Source organism: Natator depressus, chromosome 3, assembly GCF_965152275.1.
Source record: "Natator depressus isolate rNatDep1 chromosome 3, rNatDep2.hap1, whole genome shotgun sequence".
In the NCBI taxonomy this organism is placed as follows: domain Eukaryota; kingdom Metazoa; phylum Chordata; order Testudines; family Cheloniidae; genus Natator; species Natator depressus.
Genome location: NC_134236.1, coordinates 109,319,634 through 109,337,367, shown reverse-complemented (window position 1 = coordinate 109,337,367; position 17,734 = coordinate 109,319,634). Strand labels below are relative to the sequence as shown.

Here is a 17,734-nt window from a genome sequence, read left to right as displayed (position 1 = left end):
TCTTACCTGGTATGTTAAAAAAATGTAGACTAAAATAACTGACCCTGACCCCACAAATTGCTCCATATAAGAGGACTCCTGGGCCCATGCAGAACCCCACTGATTTCCACAGTACTTCTATGCTCTTGTGCTACAGCTTGTAGGATCAGGATTATTGAGAGCCACTAATTTCACCAAAGCTGGATGTTTTTGATAGGTTTTCCATTATTTCCCACCCACATACGCTATATTCCTAAAAAAAGTCTCAATGCACTTCAGATTCTGGATTTGTGGTGTGGCTATGGGGGAGTGTTTGTGCAATACCTGAAGTGATTAAGACAAAGCTGTATCCATGAATTAAGATGAATAAAGATGAACTAATTACTGGATTGGAAGTTGGTGATTGACTGGGACTAGTGATCATGTCCTGATTACTTTCAATGTGGGCAAACAGAGGAGAGTCCCAAACGGCAATATATATATATTAGGGCTGTCGATTAATCGTAGTTAAGTCACGCAATTAACTACAAAAATTAATCGCGATTAAAAACTTAATCATAGTTTTAATCACACTGTTAAACAATAGAATCCCAAATGAAATTTATTAAATATTTTTGGAATTTTTTTCTACATTTTCAAATATATTGACTTCAATTACAACACAGAATACAAAGTGCACAGTGCTCACTTTATATTATTATTTTTTATTACAAATATTTGCACTTTAAAAATGATAAACAAAAGAAATAGTATTTTTCAGTTCACCTCATACAAGTACTGAAATGCAATCTCTTTAATCATGAAAGTGAAACTCACAAATGTAGGGTTTTTTTGTTACATAACTGCACTCAAAAATAAAACAATGTAAAACTTTAGAGCCTACAAGTCGACTCAGTCCTACTTCTCATTCAGCTAACCGCTAAGACAAACAAGTTTACATTTACAGGAAATAACGCTGCCCGCTTCTTATTTACAGTGTCACCTGAAAATGAGAATAGGTGTTCGCATTGCACTTTTGTAGCCGGCACTGCAAGGTGCCAGATATGCTAAACATTCGGATGCCCCTTAATGCTTCAACCACCATTCCAGAGAACATGATTCCATGCTGATGACGCTCATTAAAGAAATAATGCATTATTAAATTTGTGACTGACCTCCTTGGGGGAGAATTGTATGCTCTGTTTTACTTGCATTCTGCCATATATTTCATGTTATAGCAGCCTCTGATGATGATATGCCCAAATAAATTTGTTAGTCTCTGTCAAGGTTCCTTCCCCACTCTGAACTCTAGGGTACAGATGTGGGGACCTGCATGAAAACCTCCTAAGCTTACTTTTACCAGCTTAGGTTAAAACTTCCCCAAGGTACAAATTAATTTTACCCTTTGCCCTTGGATTTCCACTGCCACCACCAAACTTTATCTGGGTTTACTGGGAAACGTAGTTTGGACACGTCTTTCCCCCCAAAATCCTCCCAACCCTTGCACCCCACTTCCTGGGGAAGGTTTGGTAAAAATCCTCACCAATTTGCATAGGTGACCACAGACCCAAACCCTTGGATATTAGAACAATGAAAAAGCATTCAGTTCTCTTACAAGAAGACTTTTAATAGAAGTAAATAAATCCCCTCTGTAAAATCAGGATGGTAGATACCTTACAGGGTAATTAGATTCAAAACATAGAGAATCCCTCTAGGCAAAACCTTAAGTTACAAAAAAGACACACAGACAGGAACAGTCATTCTATTCAGCACAGCTCTTTTCTCAGTCATTTAAAGAAATCATAATCTAACACATACCTAGCTAGATTACTTACTAAAAGTTCTAAGACTCCATTCCTGTTCTGTCCCCGGCAAAAGCAGCATACAGACAGACACAGACCCTTTGTTTTTCTCCCTCCCCCCAGCTTTTGAAAGTATCTTGTCTCCTCATTGGTCATTTTGGTCAGGTGCCAGCGAGGTTACCTTTAGCTTCTTAATCCTTTACAGGTGAAAGGTTTTTCCTCTGGCCAGGAGGGATTTTAAAGGGGTTTACCCTTCCCTTTATATTTATGACTGTCTCTAAGGTGCAACAAAGACTCCTCGCTGATTTTCCAGCACGTTGTTTATTTTAAGAACACTTTCACTGCAGATTTGACAAAATGCAAGGAAGGTACCAATGTGAGATTTCTAAAGATAGATACAGCACTTGACCCAAGGTTTAAGAGTCTGAAGTGCCTTCCAAAATCTGAGAGGGATGAGGTATGGAGCATGCTTTCAGAAGTCTTAAAAGAACAGCACTCCAGTGCAGAAACTACAGAACCTGAACCACCAAAAAAGAAAATCAACCTTCTGGTGGTGGAATCTGACCCAGATGATGAAAATTAACATGCATTGGTCTACACTGTTTTGGATTGTTATCGAGCAGAACCCATCATCAGCGTGGACACATCCTCTAGAATGGTGGTTGAAGCATGACCTATGAATCTTTAGCACATCTGGCACGTAAATATCTTGCAACGCCAGCTACGACAGTGCCATGCGAACACCCTGTTCTCGTTTTCAGGTGACATTGTAAACAAGAAGCAGGCAGCATTATCTCCTGCAAATGTAAACAAACTTGTTTGTCTGGGCGATTGGCTGAACTAGAAGTAGGACTGAGTGGACTTGTAGGCGCTAAAGTTTTACATTGTTTTATTTTTGAATGTGGTTTTTTTGGTACATAATTCTACATTTGTAAGTTCAACTTTCATGATAAAGAGATTGCACTACAGTACTCGTAATGGGGGAACTGAAAAATATTATTTCTTTTTTTTTTACAATGCATATATTTGTAATAAAAAATAAATATAAAGTGAGCACTGTACACTGTGTATTCTGTGTTGTAATTTAAATCAATATATTTGAATATGTAGAAAACATCCAAAAATATTTAAATAAATGGTATTCTATTATTAACAGCAGGATTAATCGCACAATTAATCACGCGATTAATTTTTTTTCATTGCTTGACAGCCCTAATATATATATTATATATGACACTTCAGAGGGTTAATTTCTGAAAGCTGAGGAAAATCATGAACAAAATTGATTGGGAGGAAAAATTTTAACAGAAAAATGTCAATGAAAATTGGGAGTTCTTTAAGAAAAGTTTTTTAAATGGCCAAAAAAAAGACGACAACTTTGGCTAAAAGCAACATCTATCAAATGGGGAAATAGATAGCAATCCATATAAATTAGAAGTTATGGTGTGCAGAAAATTGATAAGGGAAGCTAAAGATGTCAGGGAATTATCCACAGTTGTCAGGGCTAAGGACAATAAGGAGCTTAAGTATACAAAGAACAAAACAAATCCTAGCAATGTTCTAAACCCATTACTAGATGGTGATAGTAAAATTCTTAATAATGATGCAGAAAAGGCAGAAGTATTCAATAAATATTTTTATTTTGTATTTAGAAAGAAGCAGGATGATATACTCATATCACATGTAAATGATGAAGTACTTTCCAGTCCTTTAGTAAATAAGGAGGATTTTAAGAAACATCTATTAGGAATAAACATTTTTAAATGAGGAGGCTTGGATAATTGGCACCCAAAAGAAGAGTTGGCTGATGAGATCTCTGGCTTGCCGATTTTAATTTTTAATAAATCTTCGAATACCTGGGTAATTCCAGAAGTCTGGAAGAGTCCTTTTGCTGTAACCAAAAATTGTAAATGGGATACCTCAGATAGCTATAGGCCAGTTAGCCTAACGTCACCCCCCAGACAAAATAATGGAAAAGCCGATATGACATTCAGTTAATAGAAAATTAAAGGATATTAATATAATTAATACCAGTCAACATAGTTTTATGGAAAACAGGTCTCGTCAAAGAAATCTGATTTTATTCTTTGATGAGATTACAAGTTTGGTTGATAAAAGTAACTGTGTAGATGCAATACAAGTATTTAGACTTTTGTAAGGCATTTGACTTAATACCACATGACATTCTGATTAAAAAGTTATCACTGTATTATATAAATATAGCACGTGTTTATGGATGAAGAACTGGTTAACTGACAGATTTCAAGAAGTAGTTGTCAACAAGGAATCATCATAGAATGGGAGGGAGATTTTGCACGATGGGTAAGCCTCCAAAGCAGGTCTACTAGCTGGTTATAACAGGGTGGCAGTTTTTTCCTTTTAGAGATTAAAAAAGGTCGCTGCCATCAAATAACCCTTATTTTTCTTGTTTCCAATCCTGAATAAGGAACTCTATTCGAATAGATAAAACAAATATTATCCCTAGAACTACTCCGTCTCTTTCTGTTTCACTGCAGAATCTTCTCCATTCTCTTTTCTGCCTAGCTTCTAGCTACAGATTTAAAGAAACAGTACATATATCTTCATGACTCCAGTAGCTTCACAGTCTTTGACTCCTGTCACTAAGAACTGTCTTTCATCCTGCCCTCCATCCAGCCGTCAACCCATTAATCCTATGGAAAGGCCTCCCATGATGATTTATTATTGGGGGATTGAAACTTGAAACTTTCAACACTAAAAGCCTGGGTCTTTACCACCTGAGCTAAAGGAGTAACTACTTCAGCTAGAAGCAATAGCATGTTCTTATTCTCTTCCATGGGCCAACATTTGCAAACTAACTGCACACAGAGGTAATACCAACCTCACACTGACTTTCCTGGTTGAGTAGCTACACAAAATAAATGCACTCCATGTTTGCATTGTTTGGTGTTTAACTCTGCATTTACATCATTTCAAGTGTTTCTGATTTAGGCATAAAATTTCCTGACTATTTTGGCATTTACTTTTTGTCACACTGCAATATTCTGAGGCTTGTAAAATTTCTTAAATGATACAGTTTACAATTTTCGTTCCATTATAGCAAAGGTTTTAAGCTGCAGTTATACATGCAAAAGAATAACGTATTGGTTCACATGACTGCAGATAAGATATTTATTTGGAATTTAGCTAGCTGTTTTAAAAGGTGTTTTGGGGCCATTTCTTTCCCTTTATCTTTAAACACTGATTAGTCTTTGGAAGAGATGTAAAATGGAGGTCCTGACAATCTGTTGTCATTAAAGGTCTTCCAACATTCAACACACAGAACTACATGCAAGTCAGTGGGAGCTGGGGAGAGAATCAGCACCTCTGATAATCAGGCACTAAGAATTCCTTGACAATTTTAGCAAAAGTAGGGTTATTAAATCTGATGTTCTGGCCAGATCTGAATGTAGGTAATAATATTGTTTACTCAACTGCCTCATACTCTCTCCATTGGATATGATGTTCTTCATTTTCTTTCCTAAACTGTTGTGTCTGGTACTGCAGTGAACACTGTTAACAGCTGATATGTTCCATTCCAGAAGCCTAATTCTACCACGGAAGGATAAAAGTCTCTCCCATTGACTTTAATGGGAGTATTATTCATAATGATGGGTAAGATTCACCCTGGTGCAGATGGCCAGTACAAGTCCTACTCACCACTGAATTCCAATTTAAGACCTCAAAGTTAGTCTTAAGTGAGGTTTAAGCAGTGCATAGGTCTTAAATTGGCCCATGTATAAAGGTAAATGTAATCTGTTCTTCCACTGGGGAAATAGGGCTTTGCAGATGGCTGTGTTTCAAGAGTGGATGAAGTGATCACAAGCCAAATCCTGCTCTTCACACTCGTCTGAATAGTTCCAATGAATGAATACCGGAAGCAGGATTTTGGCCCACTGTATAACTTATCTTTTGAGATGAAAGACACTACAGAAGTGTAAAAGAATTATTCCTCCTTTTAGGCATTTAGATTCAGTTATGATCCTAAATATTATAGTCACAAGTTATAAAGAAAGGCTATGATATTTAATATTGGGACTCATACAAAGTGTGTGCAACTTTATAATAGGAAAAGCTTTATCATAGCCGGGTACCTATCAAGATATACCACCGGAAGGACAAAAACTGTTCCTCAAATGCAGATTTAATAGTGAACTCCCCACCGCATTTAGAACTTAGGTAATTTTCTAGAGTTATTAGTAGATAAATAAATGTTATGTTGCACAAATATTAAATATTCTTTAAATATGGTCAAAATAAACAAGAAAGGTGTGGAAACTTCTGAGTTACGGTAAACTGTAAGGATTGTAAAAAAAACTTTTTTGAATATACTTTTAAAAGGACACCGTCAACATAAAAATCATGGACCATATTAATTTATAACAATGGAGTTACAACAGGGATGAATTTGATCTACTGTCTTTTAATATATATTTATCTGCTTTAATAGCACTTTAGATTATTTTAAAAATTCTTTCATTTGGAAATAATTAACTTTTCATAATTTTTGCTGTTTGTCTCCTTTTATCTTTTGGATTTTCATTAGCTTGGAAACTTGACTGGTCAGATTTCACTTTCAGCCTGGTCAGAATCAGTCCCTAGTTCTCCCGCACGAGCACAATACAAGAACATACACCTCTACCCCGATATAACACGGTCCTCGGGAGACAAAAAAATCTCACCGCATTATAGGTGTGACCACGTTATATTGAACTTGCTTTGGCCCTCCCCCCCGTTCCTTGTTCCATGACCGCCCCCTCCAGAGACCCCCCCATCCCCCTGGACCCCACCCAACCCCCCTGCTCCCTGTCCCCTGACTGCTCTGACCCCTATCCACACCCCCTGGCCCCTGACTGGCACTCACCAGCAGCTGCTGGAAGCGGAGCAACGCGGCCCCAGCCCGCTCCACTCCGCCAGCTCCCAGCCATGGCGCTCCGCTTCCCACCACCGGTGAGTGCGGGGAGGTTGGGGAAAGGACATCCTCCGCACTCACCAGCAGCGGGAAGCGGAGCGATGCGGCCCTAGCCTGCTCTGCTTTCCTCGCCCTGGCCCCAGCCACATCACTGGGGAGCTGGGGGGTTGGGGAAAGGTCCTGCACTCACGGGCAGCGGGAAGCGGAGCGCCACGGCTGGGAGCTGGTGGAGTGGAGCGGGCTGGGGCTGGGGCTGGGCTGCTCTGCTTCCGCTGCTGCCGGTGAGTGCGGGGGGGATCCCTTTCCCCAAGCCCCCTCCCCCAAGCGACATGGCTGGGTCCAGGGCGAGGGAAACGGAGCGGGCTGCTCCCAGCCCCCCACTAATCCCCCGGGCCACTCTGAGACTGCGGGGCCGCCAAAAGTGCCCCCCCACAGCTCCTGCCTCCCAGACCCGGGGTGGAGGGAGAGCGCTTGACCGCCCTCGAGCCCCTCTGCCCCTTAGAATCATAGAATATCAGGGTTGGGAGGGACCTCAGGAGGTCATCTAGTCCAACCCCCTGCTCAAAGGAAGACCAATCCCCAACTAAATCATCCCAGCCAGGGCTTTGTCAAGCCTGACCGTAAAATCTTCTAAGGAAGGAGATTCCACCACCTCCCTAGGTAACCCATTCCAGTGCTTTACCACCCTCCTAGTGAAAAAGTTTTTCCTAATATCCAACCTAACCTCCCCCACTGCAACTTGAGACCATTACTCCTCGTTCTGTCAACTGCTACCACTGAGAACAGTCTAGATCCATCCTCTTTGGAACCCCCTTGCAGGTAGTTGAAAGCAGCTATCAAATCCCCCCTCATTCTTCTCTTCTGCAGACTAAACAATCCCAGTTCCCTCAGCCTCTCCTCATAAGTCCTGTGTACCAGTTCCCTAATCATTTTTGTTGCTCTCCGCTGGACTCTTTCCAATTTTTCCACATCCTTCTTGTAGTGTGGGGCCCAAAACTGGACACGGTACTCCAGATGAGGCCTCACCAATGTTGAATAGAAGGGAATGATCACGTCCCTCGATCTGCTGGCTATACCCTTACTTATACCTCCCAAAATGCCATTGGCCTTCTTGGTAACAACGGTACACTGTTGACTCATATCCAGCTTCTCGTCCACTGTAACCCCTAGGTCCTTTTCTGCAGAACTGCTGCCTAGCCATTCGGTCCCTAGTCTGTAGCGGTGCATGGGATTCTTCCATCCTAAGTGCAGGACTCTGCACTTGTCCTTGTTGAACCTCATCAGATTTCTTTTGGCCCAATCCTCTAATTTGTCTAGGGCCCTCTGTATCCTATCCCTACCCTCCAGCGTATCTATCTCTCCTCCCAGTTTAGTGTCATCTGCAAACTTGCTGAGGGTGCAATCCACACCATTCTCCAGATCATTAATGAAGATATTGAACATAACCCTTATCCAACCCCTCGGCCCCGGCTCGGCCTGGCACCCTTAACACGCTGCAGCAGCGTGTTGGAGCTTTACCGCGTTGTATGCAAACCCGCGTTATATCGGGGTAGAGGTGTATTTAAATCCCTACTGTAAAAAAAGTTTCAGTCTTTGAGAGAGGTCACCACAAACCTGTTAAGTCAAATTTTATAGACAGCAGAATTAAGACATTTATACAAAATAGTTAAGAGAGGCCTATAGAAGAACATTGGGAGCCCCAGCTGGGAAAAAGTTTATGGCATATGTATACAGGGGGTCAGACTAGATGATCATAGTAGTTCCATTGGAAATATTAATCTTTTAAAATTCAGATATGAGGCAGACAGGAATTTGAACTCAGGTTAAAACTTTCAGCCAGGGCAAGTAATATGCAAAAGGAGGATAATTAGGCCAGAACAAAAAGCAGACATACCTTGGAGGAGAGCTGCTTATTTAGAAGTAAAATGTATTTGTGCTGGGAGCCAAGTAGTCCTTGTCTACACTAGGCTCTCCCCTATGAAATCTCCCCCGGTAGGTTGGAAAGTTAGGAGGTGCAAGGGGGAGGAGGGATGTCTAGAGTGGACACAATGCATATACACATCATCAAAAGAGCTGTTTAAATTGAGTAGGAAAAACAACACCCAAAACTAATTGCTCAAAGCAACAAAGAATCCTGACTGGATTGAGGGGACGGACATACAATGGATATTTCAGGTGAGTGTGTGCTAACCTAAGTGGCCATCTAAGTAAAAACCTTTGTGGAAAATGCGGATATAATAATGAACAGAATAACACCTTTCATATCAAAAGCATCAGAGTCTATACTTTGGATGATTTGATAAATGTACTGGAAGAAGACACCTACCCAAAGAAACAGAGACCTTGGGCTCAATACTGGGATGCAATATTGGTCACATTTCACCAAAGCTTACCAGTGAGCTTTCCAAGGATCGGCTAGCATGCACCAGATGTACTTCTTGACTTCAGGGCAGAAGGTAGAACAGGACAAGCTGGGGGGACAAAACCCATATTTTGGACCTGAACTACTCTGACATTTTTCATTTAATCACCAAGTAGAAATATGACTTTAGTGCAGCTTTAGCAGTACTTGGCTGAAAAATCCAAATCTACTCAGAACAAACTGTTTCAGTTGCAGAAAGAACAGTTTGAGTAATACCAATAATACCAATAATACAAATTAATACCAATAATACCAATTAATACCAATAATACTTAGGACTTTCAGAGTGCTGAAAGGGAAACGCTCCCCTTCACCCAACTTGAAATCTAGTCAGTTTCAAACAATGAGTAATTTCAGGTATTATGCCTTAGTCCCCCCGCCAGTTTTTGTGGTTTTACAATAATATTTTCCTATTTTATTCCCCCCCGTGGCTGCAAGACCCACACAAAGGAAAAGGAACACTGATTAACTGAATGACTACACAGTCAGGGAACAGTGAAACTGACCATACACAAAGTGCTGTCAAAAGCACAAAGTAGCCAAACTGAAAAAACAAAGAAAAGGATTTTGCCCCTCTCAAATCTGTTTCACTTGTAGTAATCTTACTTGTGATACTGGTAGAGGAGAACATTTCAGGCAGAAGTGTGGTTTTTAATTTGATGGAACAATTTCAAATCATTGTACAAACATTAACTAGTCAATCCCCACAACATTCCTGAACAATTGATATTCTCCAGACTCTCTAGTTGTGGATCACTTTAAATATCTGCCATTGTACTAGCCTTGCTGCACTATCCCTTGTGGATACATTACTGGGTGTGTTCTTCATGGCAAATACTCTCCTTGCTGGCTGTAACTTTATCTCCATGGCCTAAAACTTGTCAATGACTCATTGACTTTTGTCAAAAGAGCCAAAATAAACTCAATTTTGGATGCTTTTTGCCAAACGTACACACTTACGGCAACCTAGGAATAATAATAAAAGGCAAAAAAAAGTGTTAATGGAACATTATGACTATGTAGTGAAAATCACTAAAAGTCAGAAAATACAAATTATACAGTCCCAATAGTAACTTCTCAGCCAGGGAGTACATCTTGTATAGTTTAAGTATACATATAATGAAATATTTTCAGCTACAGATTTATCAGGCAAAACTAATAGTTAGTACTAGTGTGCAATGAGGCTAAATGAACATGGCTGTTAGAAGCTTAAATATTGCTTTTCCTTTTGGTTATTTTAACTGTGCAATCTTAATGCATTTACATTTCCTAACCTTTTTAAAGAAAACATTCAATTTGCAGCACTGTTTAGCTGGCAGAGCTTGTAAGTCGCTTGAATGTAAGTACCTAAGATAGCTAGGAGGTGAGTACTGCGCCCAGGACAGGGTTTCCATACCACATCAGAAGTGTGTGGGGGTGGGAGGAATCAGGTGGCACGATAGCCACCACCCTCTGCTGTGAAGGAGCAGCTTTAAACTCCAGCGGGGGTTCCCTAGGAGCACCCTTGGCAGAGGCTGCCCAGGTGATGTGCTGAACAAACGTCTTCTGAAGTTCCTATCCCTATCCTATCCCTTGCTGTTCCCATCCTCTTTGTGGCTGTGGGTGGCTGGCTGGCTCCAGTCTTGGTTGTTCAGGAATTGTAGGCATCTTGTGCAACTGCACACTTTCAAGGTGGACTTTCTGCTTATGGGGACCTACAGCGTTGTTTCTGTCTACTTGAACAAGCAGAACCACAGATGCTAATCTGGGCCCATGGGTTTTTCCTCATAACTGTCCTGGGAGGTGATGTTTTCTGGGCATCCTGATTCTCTCTTGCCAATTAAGACTTTATACTAACCTTCACTGATCAATTGGAATGACCTATCATAAGTTAACATGCTAGTTAAGACAACAGCAGTGAAAACAGTCTTCAGTCCACTTTTTGATGGTACAAAGCTTCCACCCTATTAAGTTCCAAAGTCTATGTGGCCCCATCTGCTCACTCTGAGGCTAGCACACTGCATACCATGAGAGACACCTGGGATTCATCAGATAATGACGGGCTTGTACATGTGCGTCCTACCAGACGGAATATCATACACTCCCCCACGTTTGTTAGCATCCTCTACTGGCTGAGCTAGCATAGCTTCTTATTTACCTTAGAGAGGGCAGTGGTGTCTTTATGTGGTCACAGATCCAGTCTCTCTCTCCTTGGACTGACAAGAGCCAAGACTGCTGGAGAGGCAGCATGCTCAGACAACAGTCAGAAATAGAGAGCTCCTTGCATTACTCAGAAGACACTGCTCTAAGCACAGGCCTGACAAAGTAGTTTTATTCAAAGCATGGTAACTACAGTGCAAGATAATCAGGGAAAGGGGAGCTAGGAAGGAAAGGGGAAACAGGAGAGTTTCTTTTCACTGGATTCTTTGTCTCTTTACAACTAATGCAATTTGCACATTGAATTCAAAATCCCACTCCTAGTTCTGAGAAAATTGTATAAGAGCTGTATTCACGCACACTCTACCAGGACATGTTTTCAGAACCCCCAGCAGATCCAATGGCAGCCAAATGTCAGTGTGGCATTGCATCAGCCATACTGTATATATTGGGAGCACTTGACTGAGATGCACTTATTTACATAACATGGATCAAATGGTCAAAAACTGACTCTGTACTCTGCAAGCCTAAAAAGCGGGAGAGACTGTGACTAGGCAAGCAGGCTATTTAGCCAAGAAAACACAATAAACCAAGTGATTTTATGAAACATCTTCCACAAATGAATGTGGATTTTGTTCTTATACCACAGAGTATATGGATATCTTTTTTTAGATTTTCATTGAAAAGGTGCAACTAGATCAGGTTTCTTGTTAATATACCTAACCGTACAACCATGTTCCCATTCAGAAAAGGGACTGGTTGTCTTTGTTTGTCTGTTTGGATCACTTGGACTTATAGCTACTGGGTTTGATACATTTGTTTTAAGCCCCAAACTGTCTTTTCATTTTTTAATAGTAATGTTGCCCCTAATTGGAGGGAATTTCCTCATTACTAGTTTCTTTGTAGTGCCTTTTCTAAAACCATTCTCCATCTTGAGAAAATATTCATACCAACTTAACTTTTAAGATACACAGTGGCTGGGTCAGGATGCAGATCTACTTTCAGGTTTTGCATAATAAAAACATGTAATAATGTGCCAGTTCGTCCTTGAGTAGCAGACACTTCCTCCATACTTCATATATATACACCAGATATGGAAACTGGTCTATAAACATCAGTAGGATTTAATTTAGCACAGGTCAGTGAGTTCAGTTGCATCACACAGAGGGAGAGTTCTCTAGGTTTTTGTTCTGAGTCTGCCCAGCAAATTCACCAAATGAACAAACTTGGGGCAATACAAGGGACTGGGTGGAAACCAAGTGCAATTAGTGATTTTGCTTTAAGTACACTAGTTCATTCAATCATGAAATCCCAAAGAAAATTCAAGGGTGTTGAACCCTACAAAAGAACATCTAAAGAGTTCATGTGAATTAAAGCATTAATTTTGTACAGCTCTGGTTGTGAAAATCACCTTCACCAAGATAAGTGTCAATGCTGCACCTTTTCTACCATCACTTTTTAAAAGAAGCAGCTCACACCAAACTCAGATACTGAAACATACAAATTTTTGCTAAAATTTAAAATTAAAATGAGAATAACTGAAAATGATATGGGTGCCATAGGAAATACTACCAGTTAAAATTGCAGATTTTCAGAGCTACTGTATATTTAATTTTGTAACTAAACCACAATTCAATTAAGTAACATTGAGGGAAATGCTTACAAAGGTTGAAAGAAAAATAACTTACAGGTGAGAAACATTTTATTAAAGAAAAAAATAGCAGATCAGGTACTTGCATTGTGCTGTGGCTGCATTCTGCTACGTCACTGGTGCAAAGCAGCCCTACAGTCAACATAGAGGGATCTTCTTATTTCCTTTACCAGGCACATTACTTATTTTAAAAAGGGCTTCACTGTTCAGTATTTACTGTGAATGTTTCGGTGTGAAAAATTCACTCAATGTGGTCTCTTTGCCAACGAGGAAATTCTCACAAGAATGGCCCAGCCTGAGTAACCACGTTGCGTGCTCTGGTATGTGTGGAATCCTCAGCCCCATCCTGCAATTTCTAATGCATATCTGCTGCACAGGTGCTATTGCAGGGTATTGGTGTGAATAGCAGCCATGGGCCACTGCTCCCTCATGTGTATGGTTTGGGGTAGATTATCCATGTAGCTCACTGACTCATTGGCCACAACCCCAGCCTATGCCCCTCCCGCTGTAAAGTGGGCTGCTGCAGAACTCATTTCTACAATCTCCCTGCATGATCATTCCTGCATTTTCTTTATCTAAAGGTAATGATAGTGCACCTATAAGCACAATACAGTATTTAAGTGCTAGTCCTGCTGCGTTATATGACCCTTCCAAGGTCCCTATCTGGCCCCAAAGAAAAAAAAAATCACCCATAATTTATTTTACTTTTAAAATTGTGATTGTTTTCAGAGAAGTAGAGCAGGTTAATTCCATTTGATAATTACAGGAATGCAGTAAATAATGTTTGGTACTGTAATAGTAAATACAAGTCTATAGAAAGATCAGCCACTAATCATGTAATGAACCACAACGGGCATTCCTCCATGATTCTCAAACAGAGATCCTCACTTGCCTACACTATTTTCAAACATAGCACAAAGCATGAGAGTTTTCATTTTCTCACACACTGCACTATAACTACAAACTGCATTTTGATTCAGACACAGTAATAAAACCTGGTGCCTGTAAATTTATTAATTTGACCCATACTCATTAAAGTACATTATGTTGTGGTCAGGCTGATGCCTGTTTCTTTCCTTAATCTTTTTCTTATTTAATGATCTATTGTTGGAAGCATGCCAGAAAATTTCAGGAATGTTTTATGACTTATTTGACTGAGAAATGTGTACCGTATTTACCATCCAGCCTATCCTGACTTGTCTACACATAAAGGCTGCAACAGTTTAACTAAAATTGTTTTTTACATTATTTATTTACTTAAACCTGTGCAAACTCCTGAATGGATACACTTAAAATCAGTTTATACCTGGCTTATAATCAATTTAGCTGAAATCAATACAGGCCAGTTGTAAAATGATTTAAATTAAAGCAGTGCAACTTTTGCATTTCAATCAGCCCTGGCAGGAAATTTCCACATTCATATTCTATCCCGGTAGCTCATACTGTCAGCCCCGTTGGATTCCTGAACATCTAAACTTCATCCCAGGACCATAATGCTATCCACCCAGCTCAACGGATAGGATACCTGATTGGGTGCAACAAGGGCAGGGAGGCAGGAGTCCCAGGTCCTGTCCCCCCCCCGCCCTTCACCATAGACTACAACTACAAATTCACATGAGTGTCCTTGCTGAGCCACCGTCTTTCCTTCTGGAACAGGCTCAGAAGCGGAAAAGGTAGAGGAGACAGGATGAGGAAATGGCAGCCTGCAGTTCTGGGAGGTGGAGAGCTGGGGTCACTGGATCCTGGGGCTGCAAATCCACTGCCCATGCCCTGACTGGTCGCGGATAGCTTCAGTTACCAGTTCTTCCTCACCTCCAAGTACCACCCCGGGAGAGAGCCCTGGACCCAGATCCCCACTTCCCAGAACCAGGGGTTGCCATCTCCACACTGTGCTTCCTCCTGTTCTTCCACTTCCAGGCCCACTCCAGAATGAGAGATGGTGGCTTGGCAAGGACGTACATGTGCCAGGCAGCAGTGCAAAGGGAGGGAACCCCATGGACATATGTGTGCCTCTCAGAACATGACCTCTACTGCAGGGCCCCTTCCTAAGGAAAATTCTGGTTGTGCCCCTGTACCTGACAGGACCTACAGGGAAGCGGACAGCCTTGGAGCAAAATGGTGAGAAAACATATGCTGGAGGAACACAGGGTTGCCCTTCCTCCTCTTTGTTGGGCTCTCTGCCTCCCATTGGCTAGCCAGATAGAGATGGGAGATGATGGACTCCCTGTTTCCCTCCATTAATTTAAATCCTTGCCTAGGGCTTTTGGAGCCTCTTGTTTAGGTCAGATTTAGTCTCTTGTTTCTGGCCTCAGATTCTAGCCTGTAGCATATACTATCAGCCTTGTTGGATTCCTGACAGTTTAAGCTTCGGACTAGGACCAGAATGTGGATGCATGTCAATCTAAATCCATGCAGGAAATGGGCAGAAAGGGAGAAACATACCTAGAAAGAAATCTCTTTACCTGTCCAACAAAAAGACAACCCAGATTCGGACATTTATTGAAGTTATTCATTTGAAAGAGGCAGTTTACATTTATTTGGTATTTTCCCATCAGTTGAAATAATGTGCCTTACAAAAGATTAGAAGCAGTTCAAAAACATTTTCTCCATCAACTCTGCTGAGTACAAATGAGGGACTCTTTGTTTGTATGGGTTTTCATATTTATACTTGAAAAAAATCCCCCATGTGAGTTTAGTAACTAACTAATAAGCTTTGAACATAACACCTTAAGATGAATGAGAGAAATGCACACTCCACTGGGTTTAGTTTAGCCTTGTCTGTCTATAAACTTAAGACAGCTGCACATAGGATTTTGTAGTGAAGTTTGTTTTTCTGACCGCAAGCGCAAAATACTTCATTTTTAACCCCTCAGATGCTACATGGTCATGTATATCCAAGTTAACGCTTTCTAAAAGGTGTGCCAGTCCAACATGGTGGAGGAACATCCACAGCATATGTGTACTACATGTAGCTTTTTATTTAGACTCAGCAGGTAAAGTGTATGTGGTATGTCAGTACTAACAGATAGTCATGAAACTGCATAAAGGAAGGCTGATATTTGGGGTGCAGCTGGTGGACAGACATAATCCATGCGATTTCCTAGTTCCTACCTCTATTTGTCTCTCATGTTGGGTGGCCATTAAAGATAAAGCTCAAGTTTAACCAAATTCATCACTGGTGCAACTTCATCTGAGTCACAGAAATGAGGTCAAAAGATATGTTGGAGATGCCTACATTATGTATAAATTTTGATGCAGAAAGTAGCTCTAATTCCTTTGGAGGTATATCCAACCCAGATTAGACCCCATGAATCTGATTCTCTGCTCTGAGCTGTGTCTGGCCAACTCACATCTGGTTGGATACCTGGTCAGAGTACTGACCTACTTTCTCTCTAATGTTCACATACCTTCCAGAAAAAGCCAACTGGATTCCACTCTACAGTAGTTTCCTAGGTGGCCCAACTAGGCATAGAAACATACGGCCAACCTCCTCCCCCAAAAAGACAAAACCAAAAATCCTGCAGCATTTGCGTATTCTGTAGACCTTTGAATAGTTTAAAATAATATTAAGATATTGTGTTCCTAAACAATACTGCTTAAGAAAAAAACTCTGTGGGGATGGAGCCCTCGAGACAGGAATGCCCAAAACTTTCCCTTTGGAGAGTTACGGCCTTTTCTCAAAACTGGTTTATAATTCTGAGTAAAGTGCTTCTACCATGCATGAGGAATATTCTCCTTTAACTCATGGAGTAGAGGCACATGTTTTTGAAACACTAAATCTTAATTTCATTTTCTTCCAGAAAGTATGCAAGCTCTCAGGGCTACACCACACCTAATATGCCCTGCATCTTATCTGATTTGTCTTTTTTTAAATTTTTGATTGCCTCAGGTTATATCCCCTCCACCCACGCACTCTCCCCTTCATACATACCAATGACAGTGTGTATATAAACAGCTGGGAATTGTTATAATGAATCATATTTTATATTATACACAAAAAGCTACATTAAAAGAATGTTAAGGTTGCAAAGCCAAGCGTTCAAATGTTAGGAAATGGTAGAATTAAGGTTGCCAGTGCAACCTTAATATGCATTATGAGACAGTCATTAATTACATGATCCCATAGTATTTTCTCCACAGGAAGTTCTTTTAATGTAGTTTTTTGTAAAAAGAAAAGGAGTACTTGTGGCACCTTAGAGACTAACCAATTTATTTGAGCATCAAATGCTCAAATAAATTGGTTAGTCTCTAAGGTGCCACAAGTACTCCTTTTCTTTTTGCGAATACAGACTAACACGGCTGTTACTCTGAAACCTGTAGTTTTTTGTGCAATACATAATACACTGTCACCTGACACAGACTTGTAAACTGTAGACTTTTATGGGCCTGTATCTTACAGTGTGCTGCTTCATGGTATGTAATATATCGTTAGAGGTCATGGTGACATAGTTGGAGTAACAGAGTCTGATCCTCAGAGGTCTTAAGCACCAACAACTCCAAATGAAGTCTAACAGAGTTGTGAGCATTCAGCCTCTCTGATAGTCCCACAATGTTTACAAAGGAATTCTAGCTATACTCCAGCAGTGTCCTCAGAAAGAACCATCCCACCATCAACCTCAGCCTGGACCAGTCCACACAAGAGATCCACTTCCTGGACACTACAGTGCTAATAAGCGATGGTCACATAAACACCACCCGATACCAGATACCTACTGACCGCTATTCCTACCTACATGCCTCCAGCTTTCACCCAGATCACACCACACGATCCGTTGTCTACAGCCAAGCTCTATGACACAAACGCATTTACTCCAACCCCTCAGACAGAGACAAAC

General features: G+C 40.7%; 1 protein-coding gene across 1 annotated transcript in view; it reads right to left on the bottom strand.

The window, feature by feature from the left end:
- The window catches only part of PHACTR2 (phosphatase and actin regulator 2), a 182,315-nt gene that overhangs the window by 137,167 nt on the left and 27,414 nt on the right, over positions 1-17,734 (bottom strand). The gene's annotated exons all lie outside the window — the stretch shown is intronic.